We start from the raw sequence: 22246 nt of genomic DNA on the forward strand, positions 1-22246 counted from the left end.
GCTGATAATCTCATAAAACTTCTCTGTAAGAGCCAAGGATGTATGGCCAGAGTCTACCCTTTATGTATTTTATATCCCTCTATTCTTGTCATTATGTTAAAAACTACAGAACATTTATTACATGAAGATACTGTTAGCAAATATACATCTTGAACTAATGAGGCTTGTGCCCAATACTCTTGCAGTTTATAATATACCAGAGTCCATTGAATGTGTCCCTCAGATATACAATCAAGAAGATAACTAGTAATTTGAGTAAGTACAAAAATGAAGTTGGAAAGTTATACATGAGTAATGAACTAAATGTACTTTATGGGATTTCTCATGAGAAGGCCACATCCTACATTCATGTTTAGACCTCCTAGGATGGTAATAAATGACCACCTTTCTGAAAGAGTGAAGGGTTTATGGAAGAGATGGTATTTCATGAGTTCTTCCTATAAAAGGAGGGGAGGGTATGGTCCTCTGACAGAAACTCTAGGCTCTTTACTTTTCTGATACTGTGGTGGTTTGAGAGTAGCCCTTCATCTTAGTCTTGAATTCTTAAGTATCTTTATATTGACATTAAATTGAAAATGACATAAAATTACATAATTGGAAAACACATAAATAGTTACAATTGAAAGTAATTTTGGGTGCCTCTGTCTCTTCTTCTGTCTGCTTCAATGCAAATACATACATGTTTCTGACTCCTTGCCTTTCATTTGTGACATTCTAAGTCAGAGAAAGCTCTTTTTACTGAAAACTGTCCAGACCACCCTGCCCCCGAGGTATTTCATGTTCTAGGATCTAGTTTCCTTGTACATATGTAGGCAGCTCTTGCTTTTATCTTCTCAGCTAAATGAGTTCCTGCATGTTAAAAAAGGGGAAGTGGTGAACCGCCCCCACGGAAGACTTTATTTGGTTTTTAAAAGCAGGTTTGTTACGATCCTGTTGTGGTTATTATAGGAGACAATTTTAGCACTTTGAGCTGTGTGTTTTCCAGAGGAAGTGTTTAAATAATTTTGCAAAATGTTGGTTAACATTTCAGCCTTGAAAGTTGTTAAAGGTCAGGATATGTTTTGTGATTAAGTTTGAGAGAATAGTTGGGGAATTTAAGTGACAGGATTAAATAAGGAAATATATCACAGTTCATGCATTTCCACTCTTTCTCATTCCTACATCTTACTATCCAATATATACTGAACATTCTTTGCATGTCATTTCTTTTTCAACGGAATTCTTTGTTGGAAACAACTCAAAGGGTTTTCCAAACTGTTAGTGGGTGATAATTTTACATGCAAACAATAGCACAATGTTATACTGGTGATATTGATAAATGTCTTGATATTTCTTAAATTATGAATCTATGTGGCTTATATTTCCACATATGTGAAATTCCTTGATGCAATACAGTCTTACTGCTTAAGGCACATCTGACTGTAATAATCTATTTGTTGGTGCTATGATGTTATAACTTGAAATTCCATACATATTATTAAAAGACATCTAAATAGGTAAATTGGTGTATTGACAATGAAAGAGATACTAGTTAATCTCTTACAAAGTTTTATAGTTTTTAGTTGCATTCTTTAAACCATTCATTTTAATTTTAAATTAACTTTTTGGTTATTACCAAGGAATTCTTTGTTTTGGTACATGTAGAAAAATTGTATGTAAAACAATACTACTGCTTTAGTTCCTGGAATATGGCAGGTGCTCAATTAAACTTCTGGAATATATTATAGCCAAACAACTCAACATTTTTGAAGGAAATGTTAAATCTCTATGAGGCCTAAAATGTCTTTCTAAGGGATTGAAAGAGGAAATTAGAAAGAACCTCAAAATATCAGTGACTGGCAATCCAATAATCAAAGGACTTATTACTATACATATCATTTATATTTCAGAAATAATATTAATTGGGTATTTGCCAGTGGTCCTTATTTAGGCAGGGAAGAAAAAATTCTCCTAATAGCAATTATATTGTACTGAATAAGCTCTTGCTATGGGTCAGTCGATGTGCAAAGTGATTTACAAATAGTATCTTAATCCTAAAAACAGCTAGATGAGGCCGATAATATTTCCTCCATTTCACAGATGAAAACATAGAGCAATTACATAAATTTCTTGTCTTTAAAGTAATGAGTTGAGAAGCCAGGATTTGAACTCAGGCACTTTCCAAACATAAACATGGTGATACACTCTACAACACTAAAAAAAGTTAATTTGTGTATTCCGGTGGAAATCACATTGTTACTAGCTATTGTCAAGCCTGAAATACTAGTACTGAAGCTCTGCTCTATGCTTTGCAGAACTCAACAGCTTTATTGATTAACTATGTGCTCATTACCTTCATTTTGTAGAATTCTATTTCTGTGCTGGTTTGCACAATAGCTTAAATGTTTTCTTTTCCTTTTTTTTTTTTTTTTGGAGATGGAGTCTCACTCTGTTGCTCAGGCTGGAGGGCAGTGGCACGATCTCGGCTCACTACAACTTCTGCCTCCCAAGCTCAAGTGATTCTCCTGTCTCAGCCTCCTGAGTAGCTGGGATTACAGGTGTGTGCCACTACCACCTGGATAATTTTTGTACTTTTAGTAGAAAGAGTTTCACCATGTTGGCCAGACTGGTCTCGAACCCCCGACCTCAAATGATCTGCCTGTCTCGGCCTCCCAAAGTGCTGATATTATAGGCAGTAGCTCAAATTTTTGAAAGTACTTTGTTCTCCACTACATTTATTCCTCTCACCCCACTTTGAGAACTGTGTAGGTTTCGAAGAAGAATTCCACCTGCTTATAGTTTATTAAAATTTGTTCTTAAGTGTACAACTTTCTATAGCAACTCAAACAAGTGGCATTTGTCAAGGGAAAGTGTTGAATACAGTAATTATTTTTAAAAAATAGTACAGAAAGTATTGACAAGACCTCCATCTCTATGGAGAATAGTACTAGAGCAAGCACATAGTAAGCATAAGATAATACTTGTGTTAGCAAACAGGAAAAGTAGTACTGTAAGGATGCCTCTAGATTATTCACTAGTTTGTGATTCTAGGATTGTGTGTTGCAAATCTCGCTTTAAGGCAGGCTTTTCTCCACTGCTTGTTCCTTTCGCTTAGGATCGCATTTACTCGTGTAGCTTCCCTAGCCACATGGCCTGCTGTGATAGCTCAGCAGATTCTGCTATGGCTGGCTCCACCTCAGCTCTTCCTTCTCTATCTCTAATCTCTCAAAGCATAACTCAAGATTCAGCATCCTGCTTTCCATTTGTGACATTTTAATCCACTGCCCCCATTTCCTGTGTTAGTCCTTTATTTTCAGTTAGATCAGTGATTTAAAAAAAAAAAAAACAGCATTTAATTAATTATCACAGTTTTCACATTTAGTTTTCTTTCTTTTCATTTCATTTAACAGTCTGCATTGCATTTTTGGCAAACTACATTAAAAGTTCCTCAGAATTAGAATGTGTGTGTGTTTTTTTTCCCATTGATGGCAATTTAGGAAAGTGTTGAGTGCTCATAGTCATTGCTTTGAGTTACAGTAAATAAAAAAATAAAGTCCCACCCCATCCTTACTCAAGGCCACATTTCTCACCCTCTCCACTTCTCTCAGTAGGTTCTAGTAGTATTCTGTAGGCATCCTTATTTTGAAAGGATTGTTGGAGTCACTTTCGGTATGTTCTTTTACTCTTCCATATTCAGTCTATTAGGGACTTGGGTTTCCTCCTTTTTCAATGTTTCTCAAATTTACCCTTTCATTTTCTTTTCGAGTGTCCTATGGGCCATATCTTTATGACAACATATCTGAATATTTGATTTAGCCTTATGGCTAATATGCATGGCTTGAGTCATCCCTTTCTAAACCTAACCTGCATAGAGTCCTAAAACATGCCTTCCATTGTGTCAGCTCCTCTTACAGAACCTATAATGTCCTATTGACATCAACTTCAAGTTTTTGGCCATGTATACAAGACTGAGACTACCTGACCTATATAGATTTATTTTTCATTGCTCCCTAATCTATGCAGTCTAATTTGCCCAGATTAATTTCACTCATTGTCTCTTCACACATACTATACTCATTCCTATTTCTCTTATTTTGAATGAGTTGTTTCAGGGGATTCAGGATGTCTTGGCTACTATCCTTTGCTTATACACCAATTAGATCTTTCTGTGTCCTTCCTGAAACATTACCTAGACACTCAATAATATATACAGATGCTCCTCCATTTATGATGGGGCTGCATCCCGATACACTTATCCTACACTGAAAATATTGTAAGTGGAAAATGTATTTAATACACCTAATGGCCAGGTGCAATGGCTCATGGCTGTAATCCCAGCACTTTGGGAGGTCAGGTGGGCGGATCACGAGGTCAGGAGTTTGAGACCAGCCTGACTGACACACTGAAACCCCATCTCTACTAAAAATACAAAAATTAGCTGGGTGTGGTTATGCACACCTGTCATCCCAGCTACTCAGGAGGCTGAGGCAGGAGAGTCGCTTGAACCTGGAAGGTGAGGTTACAGTGAGCCGAGATCATGCCACTGCACTCCAGCCTGGGCAACAGAGTGAGACTCCATTTAAAAAAAAACTGCACCTAACATATCAAACATCCTAGCTCATCCTAGCCTACCATAAATGTGCTCAGAACACTCAAATTAGTCTACAATTGGGCAAAATAATCTAACACAAAGCCTATTTTAATATCTCACATAATTTATTGAATACTGTTCTGAAAGTGAAAATCAGAATGATTGTATGGGTACTCGAAGTAGAGTTTCTACTGAATAAACATTGCTTTTGCATCATCAAAAAGTCAAAAAATAGTAAATTAAATCATTATCACTGGGGGCCATCTGTATATATATATGATGATATATAGTCCATCATTAAGTGATACATGACTGTGTACTATATAGTTAAGCACTACATATAGAGAGTACACACAGTTTTGTACTATATATATATAGAGAGAGTACACAGTCATGGATCACTTAATGATGGGGAATATGTTCCGAGAAATTAGTCATTAGGCAGTTTCATTTTTGTTTGAGCATCATAGAGTATATTTACATAAACCTAGATGGTATAGTCTAAACACATCTAAGCTATATGGTATAGCCTATTGCTCCTAGGCTACAAACCTGTACAACATGTTAATAAAAAGGTACAGCATTTTATTATACCTTTTCTATGTTTAGATACACAAATACTATTACATGACAATTACCTATAGTACTGAATACTATATTTCAATTATATACTGTATTGCAATAGTAATGGTGCTATACCACAGGTATTTGTAATACAGTATATAATTGAAATATAGTATTCAATACTACAGGTAATTGTCATACAATAGTATTTGTGTATCTAAACATAGAAAAGGCATAGTAAAAATACAATTTAAAAGGTTTTAAAAGTGGTCCACATGTCTAGGGCATTTACCATGAACAGAGCTTGCAGGACTGCAAGTTGCTCTGGGTGAGTCACTCCCTGAGTGAGTGGTGAGTGAATGTTGTGAATGAGTGAGTGGTGAGTGAATGTGAAGGCCTAAGACATTATTGTACACTACTGTAAACTTTATAAGCAGTGTACATTTAGGCTACCCTAAATTTATTTTAAAAGTTTGCTTTCTTTAATAAACTTTTCTTACTTTAATTTTTTTAGTTTATAAACTTTTAAATGTTTTTAAATCTTTTGACTACTTCACAATAACACCTAAACACAAATACATTGTGCAGGTGTACAAACATATTTTCTTTATATCCTTTATATCTTGACATCCATATTCCACACACTTTTTCTATATTTAACTTTATTTTATTATTTTAAAACTATTTTGCTAAAAATGAAGACGCAAACACACATCTGGCCTAGGCCTACACTAGTGGAAAATACCACTGTTTTCCACTTCTACCTGTTGTCCTGGGACATATTGCCCCTGAAGCTCTTCTAGGACCTTCATGTTGTCTTCTGGAACATATTGTCCCTGAAGGCCTTCCAGGGGCAATAACCTTTTCATGTAGAAGGTCGTAGAAGGCCTTCAGGGGCAATAGCCCACATGAAACTGTCATCTCCTATGTTATGACACATAGATTTTTCTCCTATGATAAAAATGGCTTTTCCTGGAAGGCATTCCTAAATAAATGCCTTTTTCTGGAAGGCATTCCTTCTGAAGGATTAGCCTGAGGCTGTTATCCACTTAAACTTATTTTTTAATAAGCAGAAGAAATACTCTCTAAAGTAATGATAAAAAGTATAGCATAGTAAATACATAAACTAGTAACACAGTCATTTATTATCAGGTGTTATGTACTGTCCCTATTGTATGTGCTATGCTATTACATGACTAGCAGCACAGTAGGTTTGTTTATACCAGCATCATGACGAACACATGAGCAATGTGTTGTGCTACAACATTTTGACAGCTACAGGGTCACTAGGGGATAGGAATTTTTCAGATCTATAATCTTATGGGGCCAATGTTGTATATGTAGTCTGTTATTGACTAAAATGTCATTATGCAGTACATGACTGTATGTGTGTACACACACATGCACACACACACACATAAACACTCAATATTTTTCCCAAATGTCTATGACAAAAATATTTTATTCCGTAATTTAACTTTTAATTGTTTGTAAATATTCTATTTCTTTGCTTTACTCAACATTGATAGTATTGTCCTTGGTGTTCAGATTAGATGTCATTTTCTTATTGTCTAGGTATTAGGTGTTCAATAAGTATTCTGGTTTAAAATGCCATCATGCTCCTCATTATCAACAGTGACCTGTGTGCATTTTGAGAATAGGAAAAATGTTTAACATCTGAAAGCTTGGGTTTATCCTTGCTAAGTGACAAGGAGATTCTGGGCAGAATGCTAAATCTTTAAGTTGTCTTTTTTTTTTTTTTTTTTTTTTCAGTTTCTAAAATAAATAGCACTGTTAGCAATTACCCATAGATTTCTTTGTTAATATAAGAAAACACTTTGTAAGACTAGACTCATTTTATTTTTAAAAAGAGCTTCAGTATATGAATATGTGATGTTTAATAAAAGCTTAAAGTAAAAAGGCCCTTCCCTTATTTTCTTAGAGTACAACTGTAGGCAATTAGAATACGTTGAAGTGGGTTAAAAGGCAGACCCTAACTTGAACTTCCTTCTGACCACCTGTACAGTATATTCTCAACACTGGGGCCATTGGCTTTGTGGCTTTGTTTCCTGCTCACTGGACTGCCTGGAGGATGGGCTTAGGGTGTGACTTTGCTCATTTCCTTTTTGTCACCTCACAAAGCTCTGCTTTGTTTGCTTTATCTAAGACCTTTGTGCTACCTAGCTAAGCTTGGCTTCCTGTCCAATGCTGTTCACTCTGTCTCCATGGACCCAGCTCAATTGGAAGAAAAAGCAGATGAAGGCTTAAATGTCTACTGAGTTTTCAATGACTTCCTCAAACTTCTCACTTACCCTTCAGTGCTGGCATCGTCCAGGTCATAGGAGAAGGTAGTAGGGGTGACTCAAATATTTAGTATTTGCACAGTAAAAATATCCAGCTATGCCAGGTGGAGTGGCTCACATCTATAATCCCAGTGCTTTGGTAGCCTGAGCAGGAGGATTGCATGAGGCCAGGGGTATGAGACCAGCCTAGGCAACATAGTGAGACTCTGTCTCTACAAAATGTTTTTTTTTTTTTTTTTCTTTTTTTTTTCAGTTGGCTGGGCATGGTGGCATGTATCTGTAGTTCTAGCTACTTGGGAGGCTGAGGAGGGAGGATCATTTGAGCCCAGGAGTTTGTGGCTGCAGTGAACTACGGTTGCATCATTGCACTCCAGCCTGGGCGATAGAGCAAGACCCTTCTTGTAAAAAGCAAGCCAAGCTCTTTATTGGCTGAAATCGCATGGGGTAAGGAAGGGAGTAGAAATTCTGGGGCAGAGAACTACCTTTTATTGTTCATATGTGTTTGTCTTTAATAATGCTCCCCAGTATCTTGTGTTAGTGAGGAATATTAATGCTTTGACATCCTTTCATGGTGGCACTTCAGGGAATCACTCTTGCTTATTCTAAGGAGGATATGGAGCTGTAGCGAGCTAACAGTCTGAATTTGGAGATGATAGTGGTGACCTTATAGGCAATATCAGGTACAGATGGAGCTTTAATAGTACAAAAGTAGACTCCTCAGAGTAAGTATGGTGGATCATACTTCTGCATGCACTGAATGTAGTTATTTCTTTCCCACACAAGGACTCTCTACAAGAGAGGTTTCTTTAGAAAGAATTGGACCTGATGGAGGGTCATTCTATCAGAACGAATGTTTTAGGTTTCTTCCTTACAGTTAACATCTCTGAAAGGTGCAGATACAAGTTATCTACAGGGTAACACCTGTAGATACGATGCAACAGGCTTATGCCATTGGAGAGTGGATAGCCAACCTTCTGAAAACAGTGCACACCACCGGAAGGGCAAGAAGCAGACTACTTTGAGTAACCAGTGAGTCTGGGTGCCTTGATTGGGGTCACTTTCAAATAGTGCTGCTTTTTATTTTTGCTTTGTCATGACATGGTTTGCATGTGTTGAAGGACAGTGTTACCCAGTAGGATTTGTCTTAGTTTTGTTGTTGTTGTTGTTTGTTTTTTGAGACAGAGTCTCACTCTGTCACCCAGGCTGGAGTGCAGTGGTGTGACCTCGGCTCACTCTAACCTCCACCTCCCAGGTTCAAGTGATTCTCCTGCCTCAACCTCCCGAGTAGCTGGGTCTACAGGTGCCCGCCACCATGCCTGGTGAATTTTTTGTATTTTTAGTAGAGATGGGTTTTCACCATGTTAGCTAGGATGGTCTCCATCTCCTGACCTTGTGATTCGCCCACCTCGGCCTCCCAAAGTACTGGGATTACAGGTGTGAACCACCATGCCTGACCTTGTCTTAGGTTTTCTAGTGGAGGCTTGAGCCAAAGAAATTTTCATGCTGTACAGAAAGTTAACCTATTTCTTAACCATTTTTAAAAATGACACAAGGGTTAGATTTTTGAGGGGAAGGAGCAGTTAAGTACTTTGCATTTGCCTTTTCATCAATTTTAATGTTTTTCACTAGTGTGAAATACACAACTTCAGTTACTCATATGAGATTTTGTGACCAAGGCAGTCATGGACAGGTTGTTATCTTACACTATACAAATACTATCTTACTTCCATTGCCAGTTATGAACTGCATATGAAGTTTGCACATAATTACTAAGGCTGAATAAAGGATCACTACTATTACTACTATTGCAGATGTTGGTACCACCTTCTAGAATACCGGAAGTTTTATGTGAAGTTAGGTTTAATCTTTAGTAGGGTACTGCTTTCATATCATTCCTGGACTGAAAGACTATCCTCTAGATTCATTAATGTGCTTAGTCTAATTTCCTAATTCACCACCCTCAGAAATGTAAATCAAAGCTCCAGAAGTATGGCTTTTCAAAATTTATTTTGTAGAAGAAAACTTACATTGTATGTTTGTTGGCAAAGTAGAGAGTATATTCTTATCTTCCATGAAGGCTAATGGCATTTTTAACTGTTTGATCAAGCTTTTCTGGTAAGAAATTTTACTGCTGTTAGTGTAATAATTCACCTGTTTTACAAAAGTTTAAAAATCTTTTAAGGTTATTATAGATGTCTATCCTTCCAAAGAATAACCAGATTGCAACATGGATATTGTATTTTAGTTTTTGGCTGTTTTAAAGCATCCAGGTAAGAAAACAAAAGATGGGAAAAATGTTCACTATAAACTTACTTTGAAAAATATACCAATATAACATGTGGACATTTTTGTATGATGTGTGTGTATGTGTGTGTGTGTGTGTGTGTGTGTGTGTGTGTGTGTGTGTGTGTAGAGACAGAGAGAGAATATTAAATATGTTACATATACTGTATTACCTCATACAAATGCACACAATTAAATTCCTACTGTAAAATGTAGTGACTAGGCTGGGCTTCCTGGCTCACGCCTGTAATCCCAACACTTTGGGAGACCAAGGAGGGTGTATTACTAGGTCAGGAGTTCAAGACCAGCCTGGCCAAGATGGTGAAACCCCATCTCTACTAAAAATACAAAAATTAGCTGGGCGTGGTCATGGGCACCTGTAATCCCAGCTACTCGGGAGGCTGAGGCAGAGAATTGCTTGAACCAGGAGGCGGAGGTTGCAGTGAGCTGAGAGCGCACCACGGCACTCAAGTCTGAGTGACAAAGTGAGAAATATGTCTCAAAAAAATAAATAAATAAAAATAAAAAATTGTAGAGACTAGCCTGGCCTGTATAGTATTAAGAAAAGATCAGCAGAATTTACTCAGAGCCCTCTATCACAATTATGATCATTTCATTATATGAGCCATTGTCACTATATGCTAAAAATAATATATGCAATATACGCAAACGTTTTAGTCCCTAATTAAATATGTCTCTGAGGCAACATACTATTATTATACAGTATTTCATATTATCTGAACTTTATGATAAACACGTTTGAGATAATGATCTCAAGCTCTGTTTTAACAATTTAGGAATGGAAGGAAAATGCCCAGAAATGGTGATGTTAATAGTTATTCTTAGAATTGTTGAAGTCTGACTTGATGACTTTGAGTGCCACGTTGAATGCAGGTTTTGAGACAACTTTACATTATACTCTCCTCAAAGGATGCTGTGGTGATTCCATTTCTCAAAGTAGCTACCAAACTTCCCAGGTGAAACAAATACATTGAAAGGACTTCCACACATAGTGAGGTGCTAGTAGATCCACATGGTGCATACCAGACAGTTCCACATTTTTCACACAAGGAGTAAGCAGTTTCTAGCTCCTTTGTTTTTCATATTTAAATTGACTAATTTTAAATTGATAAGAGTATAAAATTAGATAATAAAGTGAAAAATTTTGAAGAGTTACAGTGTAATATAAGATGAGCTCCTAGTTTTTGAAAAAGGTATTTATGAGTCAGGTGTGATGGCTTATGCTTGTAATCCCAGCACTTTGGGAGGCTGAGGTTGGTGGATAACTTGAGCCTGGAAGTTCAACCAGCCTGGGCAACATGGAGAAACCCTGTCTCTACAAAAAAACAAAAATTAGCTGGATGGTCATGTGTGCCTGTAGTCCCAGCTACTCAGGAGGCTGAGGTAGGAGGACCATCTGAGCCTGGGAGGCAGAGGCTACAGTGAGTCGTGATTGTGCCACTGCACCCCAGCCTGGGCAATGGAGTCAGAGACCCTATCTCGAAAAAAAAAGAAAAAAAAAAAGAAGAAAAAAAGAAATGTTTAAACAGTGTGAATTCAATCTTCAAATAAAACTTAGAAGTCATTATTTATGTTGGCTTCTGGTTTCAGTTCAGTATTTCTCAATGAGAAAGTTATTCAAAAGCAAAATGAGACATGGTAGCTAAAACATAAAAAATATATTTTTTTCAAAATGATGCTTTACAGTTAGAAAATAATAATAATAAATAGTAAGCTTACATTTTTCAAAATAACTTCTCTTTCAAAATGGGAAACACTGATGGCTCATTAATTTCTCAAAAATTTAAAAAATAACTTCAGAGAAATGTTTACCTGAAATGTATCAGTAGGCCTAGGGCCAAGGTTAGCTGATTTAGTTCTATAATTGATCAAATATTTATAACTAGCTCTTTGAAGGGGAAATTTTCTTATAGAAACATCTCTGTGTTTGAAAGTGTGAATTCTGGAGTGGACTCCCTAGGTTCAAGTCCTACCTCTGCCATTTGCCAAATGTGCCACCTCGGACAAGCTATAGACTTGTTTGTGCCTCAGTTTACTCATCTTAAATATGGGGATAAAAAGGTCTTACCTCAAGTGGTTATTAGGAGTTTGAAATGAGGTTATACATGTAAAATACTTAGAACAACCCCTGGTGCATAGGAAGTTTTGCGTAAGGGTTACCTGTTATTACTATTAAAGCACACAGGTTGCAAACTAGCTACCCTCAACCTGTGAACAACTTTTAAAAAACATTTAAATATCAAGAATATATGAGATATAGATTTTTAACTTCTCTTGATGAATAAAAAATATCTGACTATATGGTAGCAGGATTAGTGGTCATAACACTTCCCTGTTCCTGGGCCTGTTTCTCTTGTTCTGCCCAAAGTTGCCATCCATCCTTGCAGCCCTGGGTGGAGCCACAGACCTTTCAAGGCCAAAAACCTTTATGGAGCAGAAATGAGGGAGACACCAGGAGTTTGGCATTCCTGCTCTTCCCTCATCTGCTGAAATTAAATAGTTAAAAAAAAGTGTAAAAATGCCAAAGTTCAAGGAAAAGTCAGTAAAGACTAAATGACATTACTTCCACAGGATCTGTAGTAAAATGTCTTGAGAATGTCCCTTTCCTTTTTTCCCTTTATAGTAAGCTTTTCAGCTCATTGAGTTTCAACTGTCTTCGCCTTTGGCCCCATCCTGTGGTCATTCCTTCTTGTACACCAAGTATGTGCTTCTATGAGAACAAGATTTAGCTCTTAAACTAACTTTAAGAGTTAGTTTCAGGTGAACTAACAAACACAAGAATGTTCCCTCCCCACCCCTCTATCCATTTTGAATGCTCCCTTTGTTTCTCTACCTTTGCTGTGCTTAATTAAAGTGACAGTTATTGTTTTCAGGTTCTTTTTCTGCAGACAAGAATCATAAGCCAGCTAGTCCAACAGAAAAAGAATAACTGTAAAAATAAATCCTTTCTGGGAAATGAATCTTTTTGATGTTGAAGCATTTCATTTTCACACCATTACAAATGTTGTTTTAGCCCATGATACTCTGAACATCTAGATTCTATAATGATAAGCACACCATTCATTGATCTGACATCATTTAATTTACCTGAACAAATAAGACAATTTTCAGGCACCTTTCTTGTCATCTGATATAATGGAAGAAATAGTTCAAATATTTGTGGTTACATATGCATTAACACCCTGATGTTAAAGTGATAACAAAATTCTCAAATTTGTCTAACCTTATTCTGTGTGCTTCTTTATTATATATATTATAAGATCTTAACAGAGACAGCATTTCCTTTAAATCTGTGACAAAATGTCACTCAGCCTTATAAGGCTGACTCATTTTAAAACTTACTTTACAAATGTGTTACAGTGTTATGCATTAAATTACAGATTTGGAAGATATTCTTTATGGTTTTTCTGAATTGCAGGAAATAGATGTGATAATAAAATGTTATGTATTTCACTATATTCTGCTTCATGTTGTCAGTTGATCGTTTAATGGTACAGTTGCGTCCTTCCCTTTGTATGTGATCTTCAGATTAATTTGAAGTTCGCATTTTTGTATTGCATGGAATATCTTCACTGCTTCAGCTTACCATAAATTGTTTCATCCCTTTATAGTATCCTTTAGAAAAAACATTTTGAATTTATAATTCCTGCCCTGAAATATCATAGGAAACTTAATTTGTTTTGACACATAAAAATAGCATCATACTAGAACTTTAATCAGAGGACCACTTCTCCACTGAATCTCTACAATTTTTCAAACTTTGAGACAGGAAGAAAGATAGCGGAAGATATCACCTTTATTGTCTGACTGCTGTTTTTTCAACTAAATTAATATTATTAAGTTTAGTTGTTTTAAATTAATTTTTAAATTAAATCAATTGAATAGGCAATACAATGTTTCTTTTTTTTTTTTTTTTTTTTTTTTGAGACGGAGTCTCGCTCTGTCGCCCAGGCTGGAGTGCAGTGGCGCGATCTCGGCTCACTGCAAGCTCCGCCTCCCGGGTTCACGCCATTCTCCTGCCTCAGCCTCCCCAGTAGCTGGGACTACAGGCGGCCGCCGCCACGCCCGGCTAATTTTTTGTATTTTTAGTAGAGACGGGGTTTCACCGTGTTAGCCAGGATGGTCTTGATCTTGTGACCTCGTGATCCGCCCGCCTCGGCCTCCCAAAGTGCCGGGATTACAGTTGTGAGTCACCGCGCCCGGCCTAAAAGATTTTTAAAAATGTAAATATGTGTAGTCTGCAAAGCCGCCCTTTCCTTGTTCTCTTTTTCCTCATTTACCTCCTGTCCCTTTTTCACACATTGGTAACCACTGTAATTAGCTCATTTTGTATTCTTATTCTCCAAGGGTTTCTTTAGGCAAATACAAACAAATAAATGATATATTCTTTCCCTGCCTTTCACAAAACTCTGTCTCCTACCCATTTCCTCCACAAGTTGCTTTGCTAAATTAACAATACAGGTCCCATATACAGTACTATTATTAACTGGACTCATCATGCTGTACAGTAGGCCTCCCAAATTTATTCATCCCATACAACAAACTTTGTGCCCCTTGACCAGGGCCTCCCTATTTCTCCCACTTCTCCATCCCTGGTAACCACCATTCAACTCTCTGTTTCTATAAATTCAACTTTTGAAGATTTCACCTATAAGTGAGATCATGCAGCATTTTTTCGCGTGGGTTTATTTCACTTAGCGTAATGTTCCACAGGTTCATCCATGTTGTTGCAAATGGGAGGCTTTCTTTTTTAAGACTGAATATTTCACTTGTGTGTGTGTATAATAATTTATTCATATCTTGGTAATTGTGAATAATGCTGTAGTGTACAGCATAATGGTTAATAATACTGTATTATTGTACAATAGAAATTTGCTCACAGAGTAGACCTTAAGTGTTCTTACCACTCTCCCACACACAGAGAAAAGACAACTATATGAAAAGATGGATATATTAATTAGCTTGACTGTAGTAATCCGCTCACTATGTCTGTCAAAACACCACATTGTACATCTTGAATATATATAATTTTCATTAAAAAACCTCAAACAAAAAACATACAATGCATTTCACAGGTCTTTACGTATCAGTATATGGAAAGCTTCCTCATTCTTTTTTTACAGCTGCATAGGATGCTATTGTACAGATATAATTTTTTTAATCGGATCCCTGTTGATAATTTAAAATAGTCCAATTTTTTGCTCTCACAGTGCTGCAAATGGATATTGTTCGTTTTCCTATGTGTAAGTTTAATATACATTGTCAGAAATAGAACTGCTGAGTAAACAGTTGTAAATATTTGTAATTTAGAAAAAGTTTTCAAGTTGCCTTCTATAGACCTTGTGCCAATTTATATTCTCATCAGCAATAATTGAAAGTATCTGTTTTTCCATTGCCTTGTCAATGGGCTGTTGTCAAAATTTAAGGGTTTCTGTTAATCTATTAGGTGAAACATAGACTTATAGCTTATTCTAAATTAGTATTTCTTCTATTATCCAATTAAAGTTTTTTGTATTTAATTTTCTATAAACAGTTCTATCATTATCAACTGATAATGTATTTTGACGATTATCTTTTGTGTTGCTATATATTCTTGTGGCTTTCTAGTATTGTTTTTGTGTTATAAAGATTGGGGCTGGGCAAGGTGGCTCATGCATGTAATGGCAGCACTTTGGGAGGCTGAGGCAAGTGGATCACCTGAGGTCAGGAGTTCGAGATCAGCCTGGCCAACATGGTGAAACCCTGTCTCTACTAAAAATACAAAAATCAGCCAGATGTAGTAGCGCCTGTAATCCCAGCTACTCAGGAGGTTGAGGCAGGAGAATGGCTTGAACGGTTACAGTGAGCCAAGATTGCACCAGCCTGGGAAACAAGAGTGAAACTCTGTCTCCAAAAAAAAAAAAAAAAAAAAAAAAAAAAAAAATGATTGGCTTGTGATATACATTACAGAGATTATCCTTAGTCTGTCATTAGTCTCTTACTTTTCTAATATGCTTTACTATACTATAGGAATCAAATATATACTATAAATATTAAATATTTTATTTTCCTTTCTCCTCTCTGTTTTCTTCTCCTTCTTTGTAGATAATATAGAATATCTTTATGAACTTGAGGTCAGGAAGGCCTCTTAGACAAGACACAAAAAAGAAAAATCACAAAGGAAAAGAATGACAACTTGTCTCCATCAAAATTAAAAACAGGTGCACATCAGAAGATACCATATATACAATTAAAAGATAAGCAATGATACAGGAGAAACTAATTGCCTCACACAAAGCAAACCTGGATTACTTTCTAGAAAGTAAAAAGGAATCCTAAAATAATCAATATGAAAAAGACAAACAACCAAATAAAACCAAATAAAAAAGTAGACAAAGATTCAAACAGGCAAATTCACAAAAGAGGGAATTCAAATGGTCAATAAACACATTAAAATATATTTAAACTGCAGTAACCAGAGAAATGCAAATGTAAAACCAGGTGCCATATTTCTACTCATTTGATTTGCAATTATTGAAAGTGTTGAAAGTATCAATTGCTCGGGCATCAAATACCCTCATAGATGGCCAATGATGGAAGTATGTACACGTTGTAAGGTTTTGTTTCTAGCAGTGTTTGGTAAGAGTTGAAACTTTTGCTCTATTTGAAATTTATCTTTGTGTATGGTGTGAAATATGGATTTGATGTAAACATTTTTTGGATGTTTTCCTAGCTGCTTTAACACCATTTATTAAACAGTACCTCTTTTTCATGCTGACTTGAGATGACATCTTTGCCATATACTAAATTCACGTATGTATTTGGGTCAGCTTCTGAATGTACTAATCTGTTCATCCATCTGTCTACTCTTTTCACCTCCTCCTGTTTTAATTATTACAGCTTCACAATATGATTTAATGAATGTATTATAAGAATTACTTTTTTTCTGTTTGATTTTTTTTCTCCTTGGTCACATTTTTCTGCTGTGTTCTTTTTGTTTTTGATATCTTTTTTCTTTATATTGCCTTGTATTAATTTTGTGCTGGCATGCTTCATTTTATTGTGCTTTACTTTACTGTGCTTTGCAGATATTGCATTTTTTTCTAGATTGAAGGTTTGTGGCAACCCTGCATCAAGCAAGGCATCAGTTTTTCCAATAGTATGTGCTCACTTATTGTCTGTCACATTTTAGTAATTTGCACAATATTTCAAGGTATTTCATTATTTGTATATCTATTATGGTGATCTGTGATCAGTAACCTTTGATATTACTATTACATTTCAAATGTTTTGGGACACCATGAACTGGACCCATCTTAACAGAACTTAATCTATAAATGTTCTCTATAGAACTTAATCTATAAAAGTTCTTTATTGAACTAATCTATAAATGTGCATGTTCTGATGGTTCCACTAATCAGCTGCTTTCCATCTCTCTCTCTGTCCTCAGGCCTCCCTATTCCCAAGATACAACAATATTAAATTATGCCAATTAATAATGCTACAATGATGGCCTCTAAAAGTTTGAGTGAAATGAAGAGTTGTCTCTCTATCTGTCTGTCTATCTATCTATCTGTCTATCTATCTATCTATCTATCTCTCTATCTATAATCCATCTATAATCTATCTATTTATTTTTGAGATAGAGTGGATAGGTGGGATTACAGGTGCCCACCACTATGCCAACCAATTTTTTTTTTTTTTTTGTATTTTCAGTAGAGACAGGGTTTCACCATGTTGGTCCAGCTGATCTTGAACTCCTGACCTCAAGTGATCTGCCAGTCCTTGACCTCCCAAAGTTCTGAGGTTACAAGTCACTGCGCCTGACCATATCTCTCACTTTAAACGAAAAACTAGAAATGACTTACATTAGAGAGGAAGGCATGTAGAAAGGTGAGATAAGTTTGAAAGCGAGGCCTCTCACACCAATTGGTTAGCCAATTTGTGAATGCAAAGGAAGCGTTCTTGAAGGAAATTAAAATGCTACTTCAGTGAACACATGAATAATAAGAAAGTGATACATCCTTATTACTGATATGAAGAAACTTTTTGTGTCTGGATAGAAGATCAAATCGGCCACAACATTTCCTTAAACCAAAGCCTAATCCACAGCAAGTCTCCAACTCTCTTCAATCCCATGAAGGCTGATAGAGGTGAGGAAGCTAGCAAAGATTAAAACCTAGTAGAGGCTACGGAAGAAGCTGTCTCCATAACATAGAAGTGCAAGGTGAAGCAGCAACTGCTGCTGTGGAAGCTGTAGCAAGCTGTCCAGAATATTTAGCTAAGATCATTGATGAAGATGGCTACACTAAACAGCAGATTTTCAGTGTAAACAAAGCAGCCTTCTATTGCAAGAAGATGCCATCTAGGACTTTCGAAGCTAGAGAGAAGTCAATGACTGGCTTCAAAGGATGGGCCAACTCTGTTGTTAGGAGCTAATGCAACTGGTGACTTTAAGTTGAAGCCAATGCTCATTGACCATTCTGAAAATCCTAGGGCCTTCAGATTGGTGTGAGAGGCCTCGCTTTCAAACTTATCTCACCTTTCTACATGCCTTCCTCTCTAATGTAAGTCATTTCTAGTTTTTCGTTTGAAGTGAGAGATATGGTCAGGCGCAGTGACTTGTAACCTCAGAACTTTGGGAGGTCAAGGACTGGCAGATCACTTGAGGTCAGGAGTTCAAGATCAGCTGGACCAACATGGTGAAACCCTGTCTCTACTGAAAATACAAACTGAAGAGCATTGTTGAAACGACAATAAAGGACTTAGAATAGTACATAAACTTAGTTGACAGAGCACTGAGTGGCAGGGCTTGAGAGGATTGACTCCAATTTTGAAGGAAGTTCTACTGTGGGTAAAATGCTCAAACAGCATTGCATACTAGAGAAATATTGCATGAAATGAACAATCAATTGATGCAGCAAACTTCATTGTCTTATTTTAAGAAATTGCCATGGATGCTTCAACGTTAGGCAACAACCACTGTAGTCAGTCAGCAGCCATTAAAGTAGAGCAAGACCCTCCACCAGCACAAAGCTTACAACTTATTCAAAGCCAAGATGATTATTAGCATTTTATAGCAATAAATTATTTTTAAATTATGGCATGTACTTTTTTTTATACATAATGCTACTGGACACTTAATGGTCTACAGTATAGTATAAACATAACATTTATATGCACTGGGATGCCAAAAAAATTCATGTGACTTGCTTTATTGTGATGATCTGGAACCAAACCTGCAATATCTCCGATTTATGCCTGTACTTGTTTCTTTTTTATTAATTTAGTTATTAAATGTATGTATTTTACTAGACCAGATATTTTCTGTAGAGCTCATTACAGTTATGTAGAGAGAGTCATCACCACACAGAATAATTCTCTACATAGAATATTTCTCCACAAGTTTATGCCACAGAAGCAGATAGCTTCCTGCAAATATGGCTTGTTTGTGTGTGTATTTTTTTTAGAGCCCCTCATTTTTTGCTACTCCAAATCAAACCATTTCCTGCCTTGCTCAATACAGCTCCTACATCCTTGTAAACAAGAATTACAGTTTTTAGATTTCAGAATAGGTCTTCAATTTTTAGAAAGCTGTGTTTTCATTGGTGCTTTTTGGGATTCAAGGCAACAGTGGACAGGTTCCACTTTCTGTGATTTGACTCTTTTTAACTCCCTTATTAACTTCTTCCCAATCTTAATCGTTTTTAGCAACTCATAGTTATATTTAGGTATCTACAGATGATATTTTTTTGACTTCATTGAAAATGTTTTTATTTAATTCCAATTTTTCTTTCTTCTTGGTTTTGTATACTTTTTGGAAGAGTAGGTTTGGGAGTGGGGAGAATTCCTGCCTGATAGCAGTCACATTCTCATTAGAAGTTGAGGACTTCTAATGAATTTTTTTCATGGTTTTTAAAAATATGATGTTTTCCTGTGATTCCTCAAGCTAATGTAAATGTGATTGTCATTCTGACCATGAAATGCTACTGCACATAGTAAGCCCCTTTGGGCTTTGCTCATACCTGAAAAGTCTTTCTGAAAACCTCACCACTGACTTCTTTCACTTACTCAGACGTGTCCTTGGAGATCTGTATTGAGTATCTCTTCTCTCTAGAAGCTTTCCCTTACAACCCCTGTACTTGCATCCAAAACTTGTACTTTTACTTGGATCTCACCCTGGGATGCTTCCTTTGCTCTTATTTCCCTAGACCACAATGATCTGCTTACTCCTCTATAGATTCTAGAAGGTACTGTACAAAGTATTCTCAGGAGATGCTTCTTCAGGATGCTTTGTGGAAACAGTGTGGTATGATCAGACATTTGGGAAATGCTGCATATTATATTCTTAGTCTTAGAGAGTCATGATATATATATTAGAATTTGCAAAAGGTCTTAAAAAAGAAGCCTGTTAATATTGATATAACCCAGAGCATACCAAAAGTAGTTGTTTATGAAACCCCCATTTATGTGTGAAACATGTGTTAATACATGCTGAGAAGCTACACAAGAAACACCTCCTTGATGTGACTATGGTAGGATCCTCAGCTCTTAGTACAGTGCCTGGTACATTGGTGCTACTTAATATATGCCTGTTGAATGACTTAATCTATCTTATACACTATCCCAGATGCTTAGTTCTTTACAGAAACATGTTATAAGTTGGTTTGACATAAAAGGGATAATAATGGCATAAACTCTGGAGAGCTGTGTAGGTCTGCTTCAGATAAATAGATTTGGCTCCAGTGTTGAATGTTATATCTGAATCATGCAGATATTTACTAAGCAAAGGGCATTCAGGGGAGGGTGGCCAGGTTGTTTAAGGGATTTGGAAAACCTTTATGCAGGGAATGATGAGTAGTGAATATATTTAGTTTGGAGAAGATAATGCTAATAAAAAATTTTATCTTTAAATATTGAACAGTGACTAAGATATCCTTTTACCAGTCAAAAATTTCACAGTACAGTAAAAAAAAAAAAAAAAACAGGCCGGGCGCGGTGGCTCAAGCCTGTAATCCCAGCACTTTGGGAGGCCGAGACGGGCGGATCACGAGGTCAGGAGATCGAGACCATCCTGGCTAACACGGTGAAACCCCGTCTCTACTAAAAATACAAAAACTAGCCGGGCGAAGTGGCGGGCGCCTGTAGTCCCAGCTACTCGGGAGGCTGAGGCAGGAGAATGGCGTAAACTCGGGAGGCGGAGCTTGCAGTGAGCTGAGATCTGGCCACTGCACTCCAGTCCGGGCGACAGAGCAAGACTCCGCCTCAAAAAAAAAAAAAAAAAAAAAAAAAAAAAAAAAAAAAAAAAACAAACAAACAAACCAAACCAAACCAAAACAAAACAAAACTGATTATAGCTGGATGGTGCTAGCTGGGCCATCAGAATGCAGAGTCCAAAAAATACCTGAATCATCAATCTTAGATTTTACAGTAGTGATGTTATCTACAGAAACAACTGGAAAGAAGTTGGGGGGGCGGAGCAACATGGCCGAATAGGAACAGCTCCAGTCTCCAACTCCCAGCGCGAGCGACACAGAAGACCGGTGATTTCTGCATTTTCAACTGAGAATCCACCTCTGGGGACAGGGCACAGCTAAACAACAACAAAAAAAGCAGCAGAACCCTGTGCAGATGCAAACGACTCTGTCTGACAGCTTTGAAGAGAGCAGTGGATCTCCCAACATGGAGGTTGAGATCTGAGAACGGACAGACTGCCTGCTCAAGTGGGTCCCTGACCCCTGAGTAGCCTAACTGGGAGACATCCCCCACTAGGGGCAGTCTGACACCCCACACCTCACAGGGTGGAGTACACCCCTGAGAGGAAGCTTCCAAAGGAAGAATCAGACAGGTACACTCGCTGTTCAGCAATATTCTATCTTCTGCAACCTCTGCTGCTGATACCCAGGCAAACAGGGTCTGGAGTGGACCTCAAGCAATCTCCAACAAACCTACAGCTGAGGGTCCTGATTATTAGAAGGAAAACTATCAAACAGGAAGAACACCTATACCAAAACCCCATCAGTACGTCACCATCATCAAAGACCAGAGGCAGATAAAACCACAAAGATGGGGAAAAAGCAGGGCAGAAAAGCTGGAAATTCAAAAAATAAGAGTGCATCTCCCCCTGCAAAGGAGCGCAGCTCATCGCCAGCAACGGATCAAAGCTGGTCAGAGAATGACTTTGACGAGATGAGAGAAGAAGGCTTCAGTCCATCAAACTTCTCAGAGCTAAAGGAGGAATTACGTACCCAGCTCAAAGAAACTAAAAATCTTGAAAAAAGAGTGGAAGAATTGATAGCTAGAATAATTAATGCAGAGAAGGTCATAAATGAAATGACAGAGATGAAAACCATGACACGAGAAATACGTGACAAATCCAGAAGCTTCAGTAACCGACTCGATCAACTGAAAGAAAGAGTATCAGCGATTGAGGATCAAATGAATGAAATGAAGCGAGAAGAGAAACCAAAAGGAAAAAGAAGAAAAAGAAATGAACAAAGCCTGCAAGAAGTATGAGATTATGTAA

This window comes from Rhinopithecus roxellana, chromosome 3, assembly GCF_007565055.1.
Source record: "Rhinopithecus roxellana isolate Shanxi Qingling chromosome 3, ASM756505v1, whole genome shotgun sequence".
Taxonomy (NCBI): domain Eukaryota; kingdom Metazoa; phylum Chordata; class Mammalia; order Primates; family Cercopithecidae; genus Rhinopithecus; species Rhinopithecus roxellana.